We start from the raw sequence: 18,820 nt of genomic DNA, 5'->3' as shown, positions 1-18,820 counted from the left end.
ACAGCTGGCGTCACGCTGAGCCCAGAAACCCTTTTTTATTTTCAAGCCAAAAAGAACAAAAGATTTAAAATCTCCATGGTTGCTCAGCATGCCTGCACTTTTTATTATTAGGATTCATTTCTTGTTGGATTATATTACTGACATGGAGGGAGGGCGTAACAAAAACAGAAACCTAAAGTCATATTTACATGGTCTTAGCTCGAAATGATTTTATTTCTGCTTTAATTGATAAAGAGAGAGGCCGACAGAGGTACAAGGATGTTGGGGTTTTTTTCCACTCGGGCAAAGGTCTCTGGCACCAGCCGAGTGATAAATTGTACAACTAAGAAGAAGGGACACCTGCCAGCTAGCCCTTACTTAGGCCAGTGCTACAAAAGAGGTGGCAGCCTTATGAGAACAAACACATTTTCTCTTTTTAACACACACTGAAATACAGTACATGGAGCTCACATCACACAGAGCAAACTGAATTGATTGGAGGTAGCCGTCACCTTGAACTGTCACTTCTTTCTTCCCAGAACATGAACTGATCCGTCAGAGCATAAATGAAGTGTCTATTGCAAACATTCAGAATGTGACTCTGTCCAAGCCAATGTTTTGGTTTTAAAGATCTGAACTCCTACTCTAACTCAATTTGCCCCTCGGCCAATTCGTCCCTGCACTTTTTACCAATGCATTGCCATTTCATCTCAACCTATGCCCATTTTGGGCCATAAGATGAGACGTACGTCATTGCTCCCACAATGGGGAAATTATTGGGCAGCAGCAGCCTAATATGTAGGAAACAGAAAATATACTCAACATAAATAAAATACAAGGCAAAATGTGAATATCTACAAAGTATAGTAAAAGCTTTGTCTAAAAGTGTACGCACATATAAAAAATATGTACTGTGGGTGTTTTGCTTATCATTAACTCAAGTAGTGTTTTGATATTGGACTCCTCATCAGGGATTGTCCATAACACACCATGTTCAAGCATAAGGTTATCCTTGTGCTGTGTGCTGCTGCTGGGCAGCAGTTTGAGGATTGACTTTGTTGTTGTTTCATCTGATCTGCAGGTGCATGTCTTGGACACTCGAGTGAAGGCAGGTTCCCAAGCTGTCCACTGAGCAGAACTTGGTGGTGGTGAGTTGGCTTCAATGATTGGGGACAATGCTGGTGTCAGGCGTCCATTTTATAAAGCAAACTAATGGAAACACATTCCCGATAATTCTTTGTTCTGGAGACTTAACAGATAAGAAACCCGCCCCCACAATAAATCTGGAGCTGGACAGATAAGAGTCGTCTCTTTCATATGTAACAACTGTTCTTCTAAGCAGCTGGGTGGAAAGAGGACCCTTTAAAAACCTTCAAAGTATAACCTGGAGAACTTTTAGCAAATGTGGTCCTTGTACTCATTTTCTAAAAGTACAAAAATAAATTGAGACTTGCAAGTATTTTTTTATTTTTTTTGCACCCTGCCTCCATAAGTCCTACTTTTGTTAAGTATTTGCTCTTCTGTTTTGTGTATTTTGTTAAATATTGGCTGTTCTGTTGCTGTTAAACTGTTATCTTCTGTTATAGGATTGCCATCAGCCTCGACTGGCTGTCCTCCACGAGTTCATTAAAAGTCTCTTAAAAGTAGAGTAGATCAGAGTCATGCAGAGTGGAGAATCAATGAGAATGAGTTAAGCTCAGTAAAGCATACAGTAGTGCAAAATAGAATAAAGAACAATGGACAAATCCAAAGAAGAAAAAGCAGCGGTCTTTCAATCATATGAACTCCACGTCTTGAATATTGAATAATCTTCGGAAAAGATCCAACACACCAGCAGAAAAATATGCTTTCATGTCACCATCAACATTTATTCAAGGGTGCTAGATAAATAGAGCAACACAAAGTAGCAAACAATTGTGAAGTGGAAGGTAAGAGATCTTTGCTTTTCAAAATTCTTTCCAAAACAACTTTGTAAACCCACATTTTCTTGCCATTATAGCTGGAAGTCTTTTTAGAACTTTTCATCCCGACAGTTGATTTTTACTTTACAAAATTAATTAAGGTGCAGAAAGTGTTTTCAAAAAGTTGTCATATGCTTGCGCCCTCAGTCAACTGGGTGCTGACAAAATGGACAGAAACTCTCCTGTTTCATACATCTCAGTGGTCCTGAATCTTTCACTAAACTTCATTTACTTTTTGGGAAGACGTCTGTGTTTCAGAAAACGTTATTTTTGCTATGGCTGAACGGTTTATTCTTTCCATGTGGAGAGGAGACAGGCCATCAGACGCCGAGCCAAGTTCCACATAACCAGATAATGGCAGGTACGGGAGCTGCAGTGGCCAAAACACTACAGAAGTTACTGTATATTCTTCCCTTCTCGCAGATATCAGCTAATTATGTGAAACTCAGTCCACTTCAGACTGTGGACCAGCTGACCAGCTTATTCTTTGTTTGAATGGCAGTTGACAAAAAACTGTAGGGAACATTACCATCCTGTGTGGTAAGGCTCCCTACTGGTCAGGCTGAGGACAGATCAGGCTCAGTTAAATGGCATCATTTGATATCGCAATTACATTTTTTCACTGGTGTCAAAAAATGCATTGGTATTACTGTAAACAAGACAATATGGCACACCCCTAATGATAACCTTTTCCTGGTCTGCACTTTTTTGCAGTTCTACCCTGCTTTACTAGTCAGGTTTAGAGTATGTCCTCAGTTTGTATAGAAGAACAAGGATGTGTGTGTGTATGAGGCCTAGCATTTGATACATCGTAAGGACCATTTTTCTTTACACATACCACGTTGTTATGACTGAAGCCTCATCTCCACAAAGGGAAAGGCTGTTTTTGGTTTAGGGTTTAGGCTTAGCACTAAAGTACATTGATAGGGTTAGGTATGCAGTGGTAATGGTTAGGTTAACGGTTAGGGTCATTAGGTTGTAGAAATGAATAGAATTTGATGGAAATAACCAGCAAAAATAGAGAAACATAAGTGTAATTGAAATGCTAAATTAGAATTCACCTTCTCTTGCAAGCATAAACATAAAGTTACACATAAGTTGCATAAAGATATTCTGTCATTTTTTGTTGCTTCTTAGCTCTGTACATCACAGATTCTGAAATATACTTGCCCAAAGGTTTGCAATAGTCACCATTAAATCTTCTGTGTTCAATTTAATTCTGGGATTCTAAATAAAACTAGGCATTCTGCAGATGTCATTTTAGAAGAACCTGAAGTTATGCAGAACACCCTTAGCAAACATTTTATAACTACAACCACCACATGCTCAAAAATAAAATGTTTAGCATAAATTAAATGTCAAATAACTGCACATAAATACCACAGCACTTTTGAATTATTCATATAAATGTGTAAAAGGAATTCCAGATTAGCCGGATGTTTGAAAAAGCTGCAGGTTTGAGAAATTCTGCATCATGCCATGTGTTTTTATAACTTTTACATATTATTTATGATCTCAGTATAATTGTGTGAAACGTCGTCCAAGGAACGGCACAGCTTATGATCCATGACAAATGATTTTCACTCATTTACATACAGTGTAAATCACATTGAAGTCTTATTAAACATTTACACATGATTCATTCAGGTTTATCCCACAAAAACCCGCAGCGGGATTATTATGGGTAAATGCCTAAAAATAATGATTTTGATACCATTAAAATAAGAATTCATCACAGAATATTCCTTGTAAACATTTACATGCCTACAAAAATGACTAATTTCTGATACTTGGAGAATACAGATTCACAGACAAAAGTTTAGATGCATTCATTTAACATCATTAAAATATATTTTGTACTGTATGAATTAATATTATGTAGCTTTATAGCCTTTACTAGTCATGTCTTACTGACAGTAGGCAATACAACGTCTGTGACAAGATAAAGTGTTACAGATAAATTATTTAATAGAAATATTTTTTATTCAGAAGCTTAGGAGCTTAGATTAATGATTAACAATGAAAAACAATTCTCCTATCCTATTCCTCAAAATCTAACTCTTAGAGTTGGGATTTACTTTCTTCATTTCATCCCATTGGATTAAGAGGACAGTGGTGTTAAAAAAAAGTCAAAATGGAGATAGTTTTTGCAAACTTCAAAGGACTTCTGATGCATACTGAGAGCACCCGAGCAGAGAATAGAAATATCCTTTATTGTCCCACAATTGGGAAATATCTGTGCAACAGCAGCAAAGTGACAGGAAATCAAAGAGATTACATTCACATAAAATATACAATACATTAAAAAAAAATACAGAATGAAAATACTGTACAGTTATTGCAAAATAGCAACATAAATACTGTGTAGCTATAACAAATGGTGTAATTCAGTCCAAAGAAGTTTAAAAATCAACAAGATTTGATCAAGCACCCATTTACTCTGATGTCCCCAAATAAAATCCCGTGCACTGCTTTTGGGAATCATCTATTAATTATGTTTAAAGTGATGGCAGACAACTCTACTACTCACACTGCAGCAATAAGGCTTACAGAGCTACTTTGTTTGACTTATGTGCCATCATATACTGTATTGCTGCAGACATGTGTTTCAGGCAGTGTTAAAAATAGCCTCCTACAGGGAAACGAAACACAAACCGAACGCATCAGACACCACATTGGTAGCCGTTGCGCACATTATTAAAGCGATATTGTCATGCTGCGGGTCCTGCATGACCTTCATCTGATATAAGTTGACGCACGTAAAAGCCTTACAATTTGGTTAGACGTTTTTATTATTAAACGGCATGTGTGGAGGCCTTTCTCCTTTTTAAAGTTCAATATAGCCAAATTTTGATGGTGTCATGGCTTGTCAGTTCTTATTGTGATGCACTTACTTCAACTTGATTCCATTTAGATCTCTCAAAACTTAAATGTAATTATCGCAAAGCCGGTGGCAAAAGGGAATATATATATATATAAAAAAAAAAACTGACAAGAAGCATACTCTGCAGAAAAACAGAGCTTGGTACATTAGCGTATAGCTCCAGGGCATATCAGTGGGAGGCTAAAGAGAAGGTTAACAACTGTGTGAGCTTAAAGCAGGTTATTAGCTTGTCATTTTATTACAGCTTTGAATGCCACCTATCTGTCTGGATAAATACATTTAAAGTGAAAAGAGGTTGATGCAAATAAGTAACTCTGGCTTTCATTAGATTGTTCCGTTTCTAGGATTCATCATCTACCTCACATCTGTCACATCGGTGGGCGTTGCTCCCACCTCATCCTTCGGCTTCCTCTCATTGTCTCTCATGCCGAGTCACTGTTTATCTCTTAGTGTTAGATTAAATTGCATTGCCTCCCCCCTGCAGGGTAAACTCTGCTTTTAGTTTTTAAAATAGTTGAATCACTGTGCATCATTATACATTATAATATTACTGGATGCTCTCAGACCTTCTGACCTATAAGAGAAAAAAAGCCAAGGGCAAATTGGAGCAGAACCAAACATTAATTTTGTATGTCTGTTGTCTTGGTAACGGAGAGGAAGAAGAAATCAATGCAGAAAACAACAAATTCCATTGGGAGTGATGTAGTTCTTAAACATTGTACTTTGGGAGGAGTTTTAAAGGTATGAAAAAAATTTTTTTTTGGTGAAGAGCTAAAAATATCAGGTTACTGCATTTTGCCATCTTGCAAATTTTAGGGAAAACTTTTAATGGCAAACTACTTTCCTTCTCCCTCTTTTTTCACCCAACATTCATCTGTCTCTCTCCACCTCCTCCACCCGTGTCTCTGTGACTCTTTTCCTTGTTCTCGAGCAACGAGAAGTGTCTCCCGTTTAATTTTTTCTTGACCCATTTTAAAGAGATAACCATTGAGTATGCAAGATAAAAGTTATCTGCGCGTTTGCGGGAGCAGATGTGTTCAGTGTGTATGCGGCAGGGACCAATATTTTTATCAGCAGGAGCTGAATTATCTTGATTAATAATTCAGGTGATAAAATCCCCCGGCTTCCTTGCCTCCCCCTTCTCTTTTTTTAAATGCATTTTCCTTCTGCATGTTTTTTTATGTTGTCTTTCACTGATGTTTCACATAAATGCTGCCATAAAACCGTAAATTGGATAGCTACAGATGAACAGTCATCTTTAAAAGACAGCTTGAGATGTCTCTTACCGACATCTCCAACTGTATCCATTGTGAACCTTTGTGTGAGAAGGAAGCCCAAATATCATTTATAGTGGAAGAAAAAAATAAGACAAAGCAAAATTTTTTTATGTCTTGCCAAAGTGCTTAAAATGATGCGCCAATCAAATCACTGCGATCCAGCAAATTTCCACTGGTGTTTGTGGTTACAAGGCAATGACAGCCTCTGCCTTCTCATGAATGTTTTAGGAGGACATGTCCAATAGACGGATCAATGTGGCAGCAGAATTAAATTACGTTAATGCCCCAGCCCTGATCTTAGCTTGGCCATTCAGAAGCAAGGAAATATATTCAATCATGGACTTGCACATCTAAAATTTCTCAATCTTATTAGTACAAATTTTATGCACTTTCAAAGCTGCTAGGTTAAAATGACCAAGTACTGATGCACCTATCAGTCTAACAAAGACTGGAATTATCCATGTTATCTTCTCTAAACAGAAGAGGTTGGTGATCAAGAGGTGAAACACAGAAAAAAAAATCTTAGATGCAATGCATTTAAACAAAGAGCTCTCTCACTGTTTTCAGTCTATAAATACAATCAATGGAATGTGCTGTAATTCTTGAGCAAAATAAAAATCAGGTGATTATATGCACAGATGTAAAAGCATGCATTGCCTTTACTTTTGGATTAAAAAATACTGCCTATAGCAAAGGACCTTCAACACAGTTGTGTGGTGTGCTCTGTAAAATAAAAGCAAATGAAAGAAATGGACAGGTCAGTGTCGGTTGCGGCAGGTGAAATCTAGAAGAAAACTGATAATTGCTGTAGATCAATAAAAGCCTGTTCAGTGAATCTACAATTTGGGATTATTTTACTAAGCCCTAGACCAAACATGGACTAGTCCATGCCTGGGTTGAATTAATAAAATGAGGTTGGGATATAGGTTTAGTTAACTCAAGTAATCAAATCCATGATCTATAGACAAGTGTATAAAATCAATCAGATGTTTTCTCTCAATTTATCTCACATGAAACTATGCTTTATAATTCACTAAAAAAGTAATGAGTGATAAGTGAAAACTTAACCAATGTTTGGGTTTAAGAAATAAAACTGTCATTCTAAAATATTGCCTAGCTATAGTCACTGACTTTGACCATTTCTTGATTGATGCAGATAATGGCTAGCAGCAGCCCATCCTACTTAAACCAAGTGATAAAGTTATAAATAACCAAGCAGCTATTTGGGGAGTTCGTCGCTTGAGGCTACTCTGAAAAATATTATTTAATTATTCAGCACATTTTCTTGTTTAGATCTTACACAAATATTTTTAGACCTAACTAAGATGGACTTCTAAGGTATGTTCAGCTTAAAGTTTACTCTCACAACTGCAATGCAACATTCTATTTGTCTATTTGTGGAAGTCAGAAAGAGCAGTGCTTTCCTCTTTTCCGTCTTTGTCAAGCCTCCATCCCTTCCCAAGTGTCATGTTGTCATGCCAACATCTTCCCTAAGCCAGGAGACAGGAAATGATTGCAACCCAACAGCACCTTCTCACAAATACACAGTTACAAACAACACACCTGTCACCTTTCTTCAATGGAAAAGGGGACACACACACACTTTGTATGCGTGTGTAAGCCCTTTTAAAAGAAAAATGGCTTACTCTTAAATATATAAATGCAGCAAAGTGTTTCTTCAAAATATATGTTATCATTTAAAGAACTTTGTAAAATAAATTGACTTCTGAAATGTGTGCTTAGCTTTTGAGGAAACAAGTTTGAAAGATAAATTATGTTCTTAGCAAGGGTCAGCTTCATGCTTTACTACACAAAAGAAGATGTGTTTGACTGCTTTGGTAGTTAATAGGATTTCTTTTTCTCCTTATATTAGGCTGGTCTGCCACATGCAAAGAGTTGACAGCTTTAAAAAGCTGTCAAGATTCAACTTTTGGTGACTTGCATCTTGAAAATATAATTATGATATAGCTTTAAAAATTGTTGTATAAAATACTCTACACCATATGTGTTTTGACTGATGCTATTCAATTTGAAGATCAATGACTGTAATTGCTAAACTTTCATAAACAACTTCAAAGACAAGAATGAAAGATTGACGCCAGGTTGACTCATGACTGGGAGGCCAGTGGTGAGAATGTCAGATGAGCTATTGTTTATTACAAGGGTAGTATAAAAAGAGGAAACGGATAAGTTTAGTCTTTCTTCTGTAGCAAAATCAATGTCGTGCCCTTTTAGATTTTATTAGATATCCGAAAGAAGTGGGAACGTGATATTGAGGTATTCTTGGACATGGATGCAAAGGACAAAGGAGGCAAATAAAGCAGGAGGGTTGAACAGAGTGATTCAACATGTCTGAAATTTTGAAGAGGAGTCCCGCACAACTCAGACACAACCTCAGTTTTGTTGCCAGGAGTTGGTAGAAGTCCTGGGATGCAACTAATAGCAGCGTCTACATGACTTTTCTGTGGTCAGCATCTGATGGCCTCACAATGTGGTGATGCAGTGGAATCCAAAGTATGGTTCTGAGGGCATTTTAGTACCCCTGACCAAAATTTCAGAATTTTTCAAATGTAGTCATACAAAACACCCAGTTGATGCAAAATTACTTTTTTTTTTTGCAAGATATGTAATTGCTAAAAGGAAAATGTTAGCTGTACCACAGAGTATAAATGTTTTTATTTGAATTTCATTTTAAGTAGGAGGACCAACATCCACTGATGGTTTTTAATACACTGACCAGGAGTGAAAATAGGAAGCATTTTCAGAGAGACCCATGTCTTATTTTTGTTGCTGACTAGACAAAATGCTTTTTAGATATTAAAATTAGAAGCCAAGTGAGTCTGTTTTTATGACCCTTCTTATTTAGTTTTAGATAAAAAGGGTTTTTATAATTTTTGTTTTTCCAGCAAAAATCATAATTTCACGCAAGTTAAAAATATTTACAAAATCACATTAAAATTATTATAGCATTTCTTATATAAAAAAAATATATTTTGTGGCTTACAATTACAGACAACTTAGAGATTTTGGTCTATACAGTAAAATATTTGGACACAGTTTCATTTACTTCCTGATTGCTACAATGAACCGATTCATTTTAAAATTAGTTTGCAATGTTTTACTGACTGATCTGATTTTTTCATCGAGCTTTGCTTTTGTTTCTGCTCCTCTTCTCCCGCCCTCAGGCAGTCATTTATAATTTGAATCATCCCTGACAACCTTGAGCTTAGAGAAAAATAGGTTTTGATAAATTTAATCTTTAGTCCCCTAATAATTCTCATTTATTCCCAGTTCCTTTCAGATTTCCCTTCTAAGTAGCTACATTTCATGTTCGTTCGAGTTCCCGATTCTATCTAATTAGTCAAAGAAGAAAATTAGTTTGATCACTAATAGGTTAAAGATTTATTCTTTGAGCAGCTAGTTCCAAAATAATCAGTTAATTTTAATTTAAGTGTCAATATTGTGATTCTAAGAATATTAAAAATAAAGCTTTTCATGATATATTCCTCTCATTTATTTATCGGAGCAATTAGGGCTCATTGATTAGGTAAAATAATTACCCGGCTCATAGTTTTTGATAGATTTTTTTAAACTGATAAGAAAACTTGCATACTTCATGAATGGCACTGATAGAATTTTAATACACAAAAATAATTAGGTTATCATTTACCTCGGTGAATGGTCCACTATTTATGAGGCATTACATTTCCTACACACTGAGCTGCTTGTTCATCGTGTGTAAGCTTTATGAGATATTGTTTCTTAAACTATGTCAGCCATACAATACATCAATTGCAGAAAAAAAGAAATCCTGCTCTACCTGCAGCAGCAGAGTTCATCAATTGAATGTAGCATTCATTATATGATCTAAAAGGAAAAACTGCCTTATTGGATTAGAAACTTTTGGATATCTTAATGTCTTGTCCTTTTAGTTTCTCTGTGAAAGATGTGTGGCTGCAACCTGAAAGGTAGATCTCAATCACTTTGCACAAAATCAATCCCCGCCCTCCACTTACCCCAGTGCTCTCACTTGAAGCCCTCCCATCTATAGTTTCAACACATTGTTTTGACAAATGGAGAAAAGGTCATAACTCACACACTGTTTCATAAATGATCAGTGTAGAGTAATGTAGTCAAGTTTTGATTTGTCAGTAAATAAGGGTTTTCATGCCCGTTTCAATCTAAGATGGCCTTTTTTTCCCTAATGCACTTTTCTTTGTTCTCACAAATAGAGGGAAGGCTTCAGAAATCTCAAGCTGTGTTTTGAAATACTTTCTCTTCATTTTATTATAAGCCAGTGAATGGTTGATGGGTAAAAGCATTAAAGATCAACTACAAAGATTATTTAAAAACAAAGAAATAATCCTTAACTTTAGCATTAGAAGCTGTGGATGAAGTGTCGTTCACACCTCCTAGTTGCAGTAGTTTTAAGCAAAACAGTTTACTTCATTTCTTTTCCAGTGCTTTGGACATCCCCTGATAAGACACTGCCCTGTGTTGAGAGAAAAGTTGTTCATATCCAAATCCCCACTCCTCATGCAGTAGTGGATACTATCCCCAGTTTGAGAATTCCTTTGGTAACAATGACCATATTTGTTAAAAATATATACTTAAAGCCCAAAAAAACATCAACAAATTTTACATGTGTTTAGACTGTTTTTACAATTTCTTAACAGGAAATGCCAAAGATATGTCAAAATTACACCATTTACAGAATATTTTAACACAACACTGGCCATGGAAACAATGGCACAGGCATTTCATTAACAAACGAAAAAATACATCAACTCATAAAAATAGAATGCAGTATTCATATTCAATCCTTGATATCGCCAATTAGAAGTGTTAAATAGTGCTAATGTGATTGTTGAAGATGACAATTCTTTGCTTTTTAAGCTCACATTACCAGTAACAAAGAAGTCCGCCTTTGTATCTCCATATTTGTAGGGTGAAAATGTAGTACCACCCTACAAAAAAAAACAAACAACTTACGTGAATGAAATGTTCCTAGAATTCAGTACTCTGAGAAAATAAATGTCATCTTACAGTAGCATGCATACTTTGTTCAAAACTAACTCAGAATACTCAAGGTGTTTTGGTCATTTTTCCAAGTCATGTATTTTCTATACTGTGTGCTCTCCAGCAATAAATTTACATAGCTGTAAAATAAAAGTACCAATCAACCAATAATAACATAGCATCAACATGCTACACTATGCAGTCCCTCAGTATGCAGGCTCAATGCTGGATGCAGCTGAGATGAAGGCTCCTGGAACTATTTAATTGCTAAGCAGGCTGAAAAGGGGTTTACAACATTGCAAGGCTCATTGACTGTGCATAAAATACCAAAATAGACTCCTGATCATACTTTGCTTATGCATTGGCAGACTGAACATTTTACACAATCAATTTTATATTACAGGTGCACATTATCAATTACACATATCCTTCACAGTCTCGAAGCTTCAAATATTGATCTCTTTTTTACGCTTCGAGTCATGTAATGTGTTTTTATATTTGCCAACATACTTGTAAATAAGAAACTTTGTGCCAGCAGCTTCAAAACTATTATAAGCAACAGGATTATTTTGAATGAAGAGGATTGGACTTTTTTTCATTTGACACTAATGAACTCAGAACTTGTTTTTAATGATGTGTTTCTTTGAAAGTATCCCAACTGAAACAATCAAAGCTGATTCTTTTCCTATTCTTTCTCTTTTACACACGCACACACACTTATGTGTACACGCAAACACACAAACCCCACCCACACACGCACACTCTCATGAATCAGCCAACGGTTAAAAGCAAAAATTATATTTATGACTGTATACACATCATTCCAAAACTCATTACTCTAAGACCGGTCTTGGCAGGATTAATATAGGGCCTTGCATTGTGTGTGGGTGTGTATTTGTGTGCGTCTTGCAGCAGTGTGGAGTTTGGACTGATGGAGGCCTGATTGATTTGATAAAAATGAAAGTCATTGATTCTGTCATGAATTTACAGCACCTCATTTACATAATTCAGAAAGCTGAGTTGCATCTTAGCACTGACATTAATGGAAACAGTACACCCACAGTTGGCCCTGTGTGAGGGTGTGCACACGCATGCACATTAATATTAACCCAGCTGTCCAAATGCACTCCATAAAATAAATGCTTACCAAGCAGTTAGATGGTAAGATACAGATCGTTTTACGCTCGTTTGAAAAAGCTTTGAGCATCAGGTAATGGATAAAACCATAGAAGTAATGACTAACACTGCTTTTTAATCCTTGTAGGTGCATGTGAAATTCCGAGCATCAAGAAGAAAAAACAGCATAAAACAATGACATTTTAAACGTGCATAAAAATGAAATAAACAGTCTAAAAATATGCATTACAGTCTTTGCAGATAAGCTACACTCTGTGTTCTTGCTACCCATTTAGCTAGGCACCTTTCATTACCTCATTGACAAATCTGTTGTCTATTAATTCTATTTGGAGAATTATATTATTCAACCAAAGCAAAATTAAGTTCAAATCCAAGTTCCAAATACATTTGGAAAATATCAACTTAAGTTGCCATAAAATCTGCAAGCATCTCTTACAGTTATCACTTAGTTTCTCCATGTTCACAAATCTAACACTTTAGAAATAATTTAAGAAACTGCATGAACACTACCATTGGGGAGGAACTGGATTACTTATAAATGTCATCTTTTCAAGTTTATCAGAGTAAAATGTTACCAATGTCTGTTTCAAACAGCAATAGTTGGGCATATTCAGAATACAATTTGTAAATGATGTCATTTTGAGAAAGTCAACCTCACTCTGTGTGAAAACACAATTGCATCACTGCAATCCATGAGAGAGTTCCAAAGTGAAAACCACTGCTGTCCAAAAACAATACAAAGGCCTGCCTGACTTTTGCCAAAAACATTCTGATGATTCAGAAAATGTTTGAAAATAGTCAGCGGCATCACAAAAGTTGAACATTATGGGAGATCTGCATGTCCATAACTCCAGTGTATAACAAATGCAGCATTTCAAAACACAACCATCATATATGCACCTTAGCTGGCACAGCGGGTTGTTTATTTTAGAGGGCAATTATTTCTAATTGCATCAGGGTTGAATAGCTTTTCAATTCACTTTATTTATATGGAAATAATTCATATCACATCATCTCAAGGCACTTACAAAAAATTCATTACAATTCAATCATATACCTTCTAACTGATTCTACCTAATAACCAGTGCAATAGGTTCAGTTAATCAAATTAGTTTACAAAGTTTTGTACCAAATGAAACCTAGCAGATTGCATCAAGTCATTGACTTGCATGCTTTAGGACGAGCACGTAGCAACAGTGAACAGCTTGAATTATGGTTTTTTTTCTCTTAAATAAAATTATTGAGATATGAATTGTGTATGTACTCTGATTATCTCTTTCTAGTGCTATAAGTAGCTTATTTCAGAAAAAATAAACGTGATAAATAAATGTTAAGTAGGGGTGCACCGATAAATCAATCGGCCCCGATTTCCTTAATTTAGGCCGATAGTTACATATGAAACCGATCTTAGCCACTGACCTCCGCAAGGGTCTCAAAATCAGTTGCTGTTCCCTTTTTTCTGCAGTTAGAGAGAGCCGACTGAAAGACCCACCCACCAAGTCGTGTTTGTACATCTGTTGTCACAGTTCACAGGTCACCAGGAGCAGCCATGTCGTTTGTTTTGAAGTATTGTATAGTTAAAGGAGACGAAGAGCTCGCAAGTTGCAAGATTCTTGTAAGACCAAAGTTAATCAGGTGGAACCACAACCAAAAACTTTAATACTACAAACCTCGTTCGCTATTTAAGAAACCACCACGCCGTTGAATAAGCAGCATTTGAAGAGAGCAGTCGAGCTAAGGCTAACGCGAAAGCCAGCAGAAGGAAAGAGTCCGTTGGTGACCCGCTGTTAGAAAAAGAGAAAAACAAAGCTACTACGAGGAAAGTTATGGAGTTCAAGGCATTGGCTGGTCATCCAATGCCTTGAACTCCATAACTCCATAACCACTGTCAGCCATTTTCTATCGTTGAGAAGCAGGGTTTCAAAAACTTGATGCAGCACTGGAGCCCATGATATAATATGCCGAGCCGTGATATGACCAAAGTATTGGATGATGCCAACCCTGCCTGGCATACACACGTTGTAAATGAGGGACAGCTTGCGCAGCAGCGGCGCAGCAGCATCGCAGACACTGTTGCAATGAGGAGACAACTTGTTGGACATTTTAGGCATTCGTCGCTTGAATATTCCCGACTCCACGAGATACAAACACAGTTAGGTCAGCCCAGGAAGTTGTTGCAACAAGACGTTTTGACGAGGTGAAACGGCACCGTCTACATGCTGTTGTGCACTTTATTTTTGGTAAGAGCCTTAAAACATATCTCTAGTCTGATCTGTTGTTCAAGTTTTGTTTTTTGAAATATAAAAATTGAAAGACTAATTTAGTAGTCTGTTTTATTTAGAAGTTTGCACAAAAAATCTCTAAATTATTTGTATGTCAGAGCTCTACTTCATGGGAAGTTAAAACAAGTTTATATTGCTTCAAGGCTATTGTTCAAGGGCATGTTTTTCAGTAAAATAAGATTGGAACATTGAAAGTGAATTGTGACCTTGTAACGCAGAGTTGGTTATAAAAAAAAAAAAAATCAGTATCGGCCAAAATCGGAATTGGCAGGTCAGACTTCTTAAAGATCGATGATCGGAAATCGGCCAGAAAAATGCAACCGGTGCACCCCTAATATTAAGTAAATGCATCTTCACGGCAAGGTACCCCGGAATTCTTCAACTTTCTAGCTGCACTGCACAAGTATAACTACTGGCATCAATGAATGTGTTTTTGTTCGTTGTTGTTGCTTTATGAATAATTGTTCTATTTGGTCAAAACAGGAATTTTTTTTATACCACAAGATATGGGTTGAGGGAGAGCATTTGGCAACAAGAAGCTCTTCTGCTTGCCTGCTTGGTGGTGATAATGTAAAAACCCTAGAAAAATCATGTCCTACTCTGCCAAGACAGGCTCTCCGTCATTGGCACAGGAGCATTTTTGCTTAACAAGCAGGTCCTGCTGTATATTTACAGCTGGTTCACTGTTACAACATCCAGAGAGCCATCAATGATAAACATCTGCTACTCAATGTACATTATTACAGAGTACAAAAAAAGGACAAACACATATATGTGAAGACCAAATCTAAACATGTCAAATAAACATATTCAAGTTGATTAGAATAACAAAGTAATAAACAACATTTGAAAAAAATGTCACACTTCTTTTTGGGACAAAAACAACAACAAAAATAATCAGTGATGTCATGATCCAGTCCCAAGTATCAGATTGGTGTCCCAATCAAGGGATATTTTAATGATTGTTAAAGATTAGCTGACTCAACACCAGATCCCTTTTGTCACCTTATGGTCTCTGGGATTTTTTGCTAGCTGGACCTACTCCACCTCCAGTATCTTTGTGCCAATTTAATTTGAAATTTAAAATTCAAATATGCCAAATTCTACAAGCTTATCCAGCTAACTCTGAAAGCAAGTAAAGTGAAGCGAAACACTCAGGAGGAAACTCAAAAAAGAGAAAAGAAATATTTTCAAAGAATCTACACAGGGAAAAATTTTGATCAGGAAAAGTTGAAGGTTCCAAGAAGTCCGGCTTCAGCTGCCACACAATCTTTTGGTGTCAACATTATGATGCTGGATCTCTGTTGTTTTCTTTCATAACAAAAAAAAAATGAACATGTAGCTTTGTTTTACTACATTTCCACTTTATCTCATATACTTTCGCTAAGTTTGATTACTTTTAATTTTCTATGAAAATGAAGTTTTCATATAAAATTAATAAAATATTTAAAATGTAATACTTAAATTACCAAATTACTGATGCTTATTTCTATTTGTTTCATCTCCACTCAAGCTGTAAAGAAATGTATTCTGATATCTTATCTATGTAACTAATTGTATCAGATTTTCTTTTTATTTAGCTCACAATGTAAGCTATATAAACATTGTAAAATCTTAACTACTGTGAAGATTTCCCCTTCGCAGTAGTTAAAGGGGAAATCTACAATGTAATAATTGGGTTTCTTTTTTGTATTAATTGAATCAATTAAATCGCCATGGTTTTAATCACATCCGTTATATTTTAGAATCACATACATACAAAGATTTAAGTAGAGGCCACGCTGTGTGCCTTCTACATGGCTGTTCTTCTGTTCATCTGAGAAGAGTCACAAATACAGCTACGGAAATGTAACTCCCAAATGAGTTCAGATTCCATAGACTTGAACGATAAGCTAGATAAACATCTTTGTGTCATGCTTGCCCTTCATTTCTGATGGTATACATTTGCAGAAAAGGATCGCTCTTCACAGCTTTTGCTGACAGGAAGACTTGTCTTAAAGCCTTGTGCATGCATAGAAATGTCTCCAATCCATATTCTAGATATATTTTTAGATGCTTTGACTGAAGCATGTTCATGTTGTCAGCTCTCAACAGAAAGCTGAGGTGAATCAGTTGAAACTTAAGACTCTTTTTCACCTTCAGGACTGGCAGGAGAAAGCATGGTCATTTTGTTAGTTACTTTAATCGCTGATACGCTCTGGTTTTAAAGATGATGATACCAAATCTGAATAGGTAATAGTTATTCAGTCTTAAATTACGTTTTCTGTAGGCAAACTAATTTTTTTCCCAGTGAAAAACAGAGTTTGCACGCATAATTGTTATACACTCTCTAGTACTTTTTGAGATGTGCTCAACTTTGGATTATGTATCTACATTTCAAACAATTTTTTTTTGCAAATCCACAAAAGAGGAGGCCCAGCATGGTAAAAATTAATGTTCAGTATATTAAACTGGAGAGCATAGTAATACAGTGCATCTGTAAAGTATCACAGTGCTTCACTTTTTTCACATTTTATGTTATAGCATTGTTAAAATTGTGCATTCTTTGGAGTCGTACCTGGAGGAAACCTGGTACGACTCATCAGCAGGAAAATACAATCTCTACAGTCCATCATGGTGGCATCATGCAGTGAGGTTGTTTTGCAACTGACAGACTAGTCAGGATAGAGGGAAAGATGAATGCAGCAACAGACAGACATCCTGGATGAAAACATGTTCTTGGCCTCAAATTGGGGCAACGATCCAGTTATCAGAAGGATGACGACCAAAGCACAAGAGCAAGATCTCAAAAGGTGGCTTCAAAATCACTGTGTAAACATGGCCAAGCCAGAGTCCAGACTTGAGTCTTACTGAATATTTCTGGAGAGATCTGAAAATGGCTGCACAGGCATCTCTCATCCAACCTAATGGAGCTTGAGAAGAACTGCATAAAAGTATTGAATTTTGAGGAAAGAGATTAATTAATTGCAATTTGGAACAAGGTTGTCCCATAAAAAATGTGGAAAAAGTGTTGTGAATACTTTCCGGATGCACCGTTTATCCAAGTTTTTAGGGTTAGACAGAGAAGGTTCATCAGCCATTGACTTCAGAGTAGATCAGCTGCTTTTCCACATGAATTTATGAATTTTATATTTTAATAACATGTGAGTTGCTGTTGCATTGAATATTTCAAAGCCTTTTAGAAACGTGTATGATTTTCGCAAAAGAAAGATGTAGTTCACTGACTCAGTTACAACTCAGTCATCCATAGGCAGCAGTAGGGGAGAGAGAGAAAAAGAAGTAAAGGGTTAGAATAAGTGACACATGAATGAATAATGCTGTGAAGCAGTGTGTGTAGCTTTAATTGGATTTGAATGGGCTGTCTCTATGTGGACAAATACTGTCGGGAACACAGAATGCTGCACATTCAGACGTAAATCAGCACATACACAAGAGACTGCAAGCTCTGTGAATCAATAATCTAAGTACTATTTCGAAACATTTTACATAAACTATACATTCCCAGCAGCCCTGACCTGTTGAAACGACTTTTAAATATAAGATACAGAAAAAAATAGTAGCACTTTGATATTAGATATGAATGAATCTCATTCTCTGTTAAAAGGATGCAGATTAGATTGCAAGAAATTGGCAAAAAAAAAACAGGTATGAAGTGGACCAAAAGAAAACAAACAAAAAAAATCAAGGAGGATATCTAACAAGCACAGGACAAAACACTAAATAAAACAAATGGAAACTATGTGGACAACACTTAAAAACACTAAAAGTGTGTAAATTGGGAGAGAAGCAAAGATTAAACCATGGAACTCTCTAAAATATATTACAGCGGTCAACTTTGTTTTGTTGATGCGATTCCCACCAAAGTACTATACAATACCAGCTTTTCTACACACATTTTTTGGCACTGGTTCGGTGACTGTGAACAAGTACAATGGGTAAAAAACATTCCATGAAACCAGAGCCAAGAAATGGGGGAGGAAGCTTTTTTAAAATAGCTGTATAAATAAAAAAGAAGGAACAAATGTTAATCCCCTTCTCCTGGAAGACAAGATATGACAGTTTGTTTAGTTGTTCTTTTCTATCTTGCTGTTAAAATAGGAGCCCCACATCTTATTCTCAACTGATTCTAACAAATCCATTTGTTTTACTTGGGTAGCACCAGTTCACCATAAATGTCATCTAAGGGCAATTTATAAGACAAACATATCCAGTTCATATCCAAATATATGAAATCCAATTCATTCCAGGTTCGGTTTATATCGATCTGTAAATACATACATA

This window comes from Poecilia reticulata, linkage group LG1, assembly GCF_000633615.1.
Source record: "Poecilia reticulata strain Guanapo linkage group LG1, Guppy_female_1.0+MT, whole genome shotgun sequence".
Lineage (NCBI taxonomy): Eukaryota > Metazoa > Chordata > Actinopteri > Cyprinodontiformes > Poeciliidae > Poecilia > Poecilia reticulata.
This window is presented reverse-complemented; position numbering follows the sequence as displayed.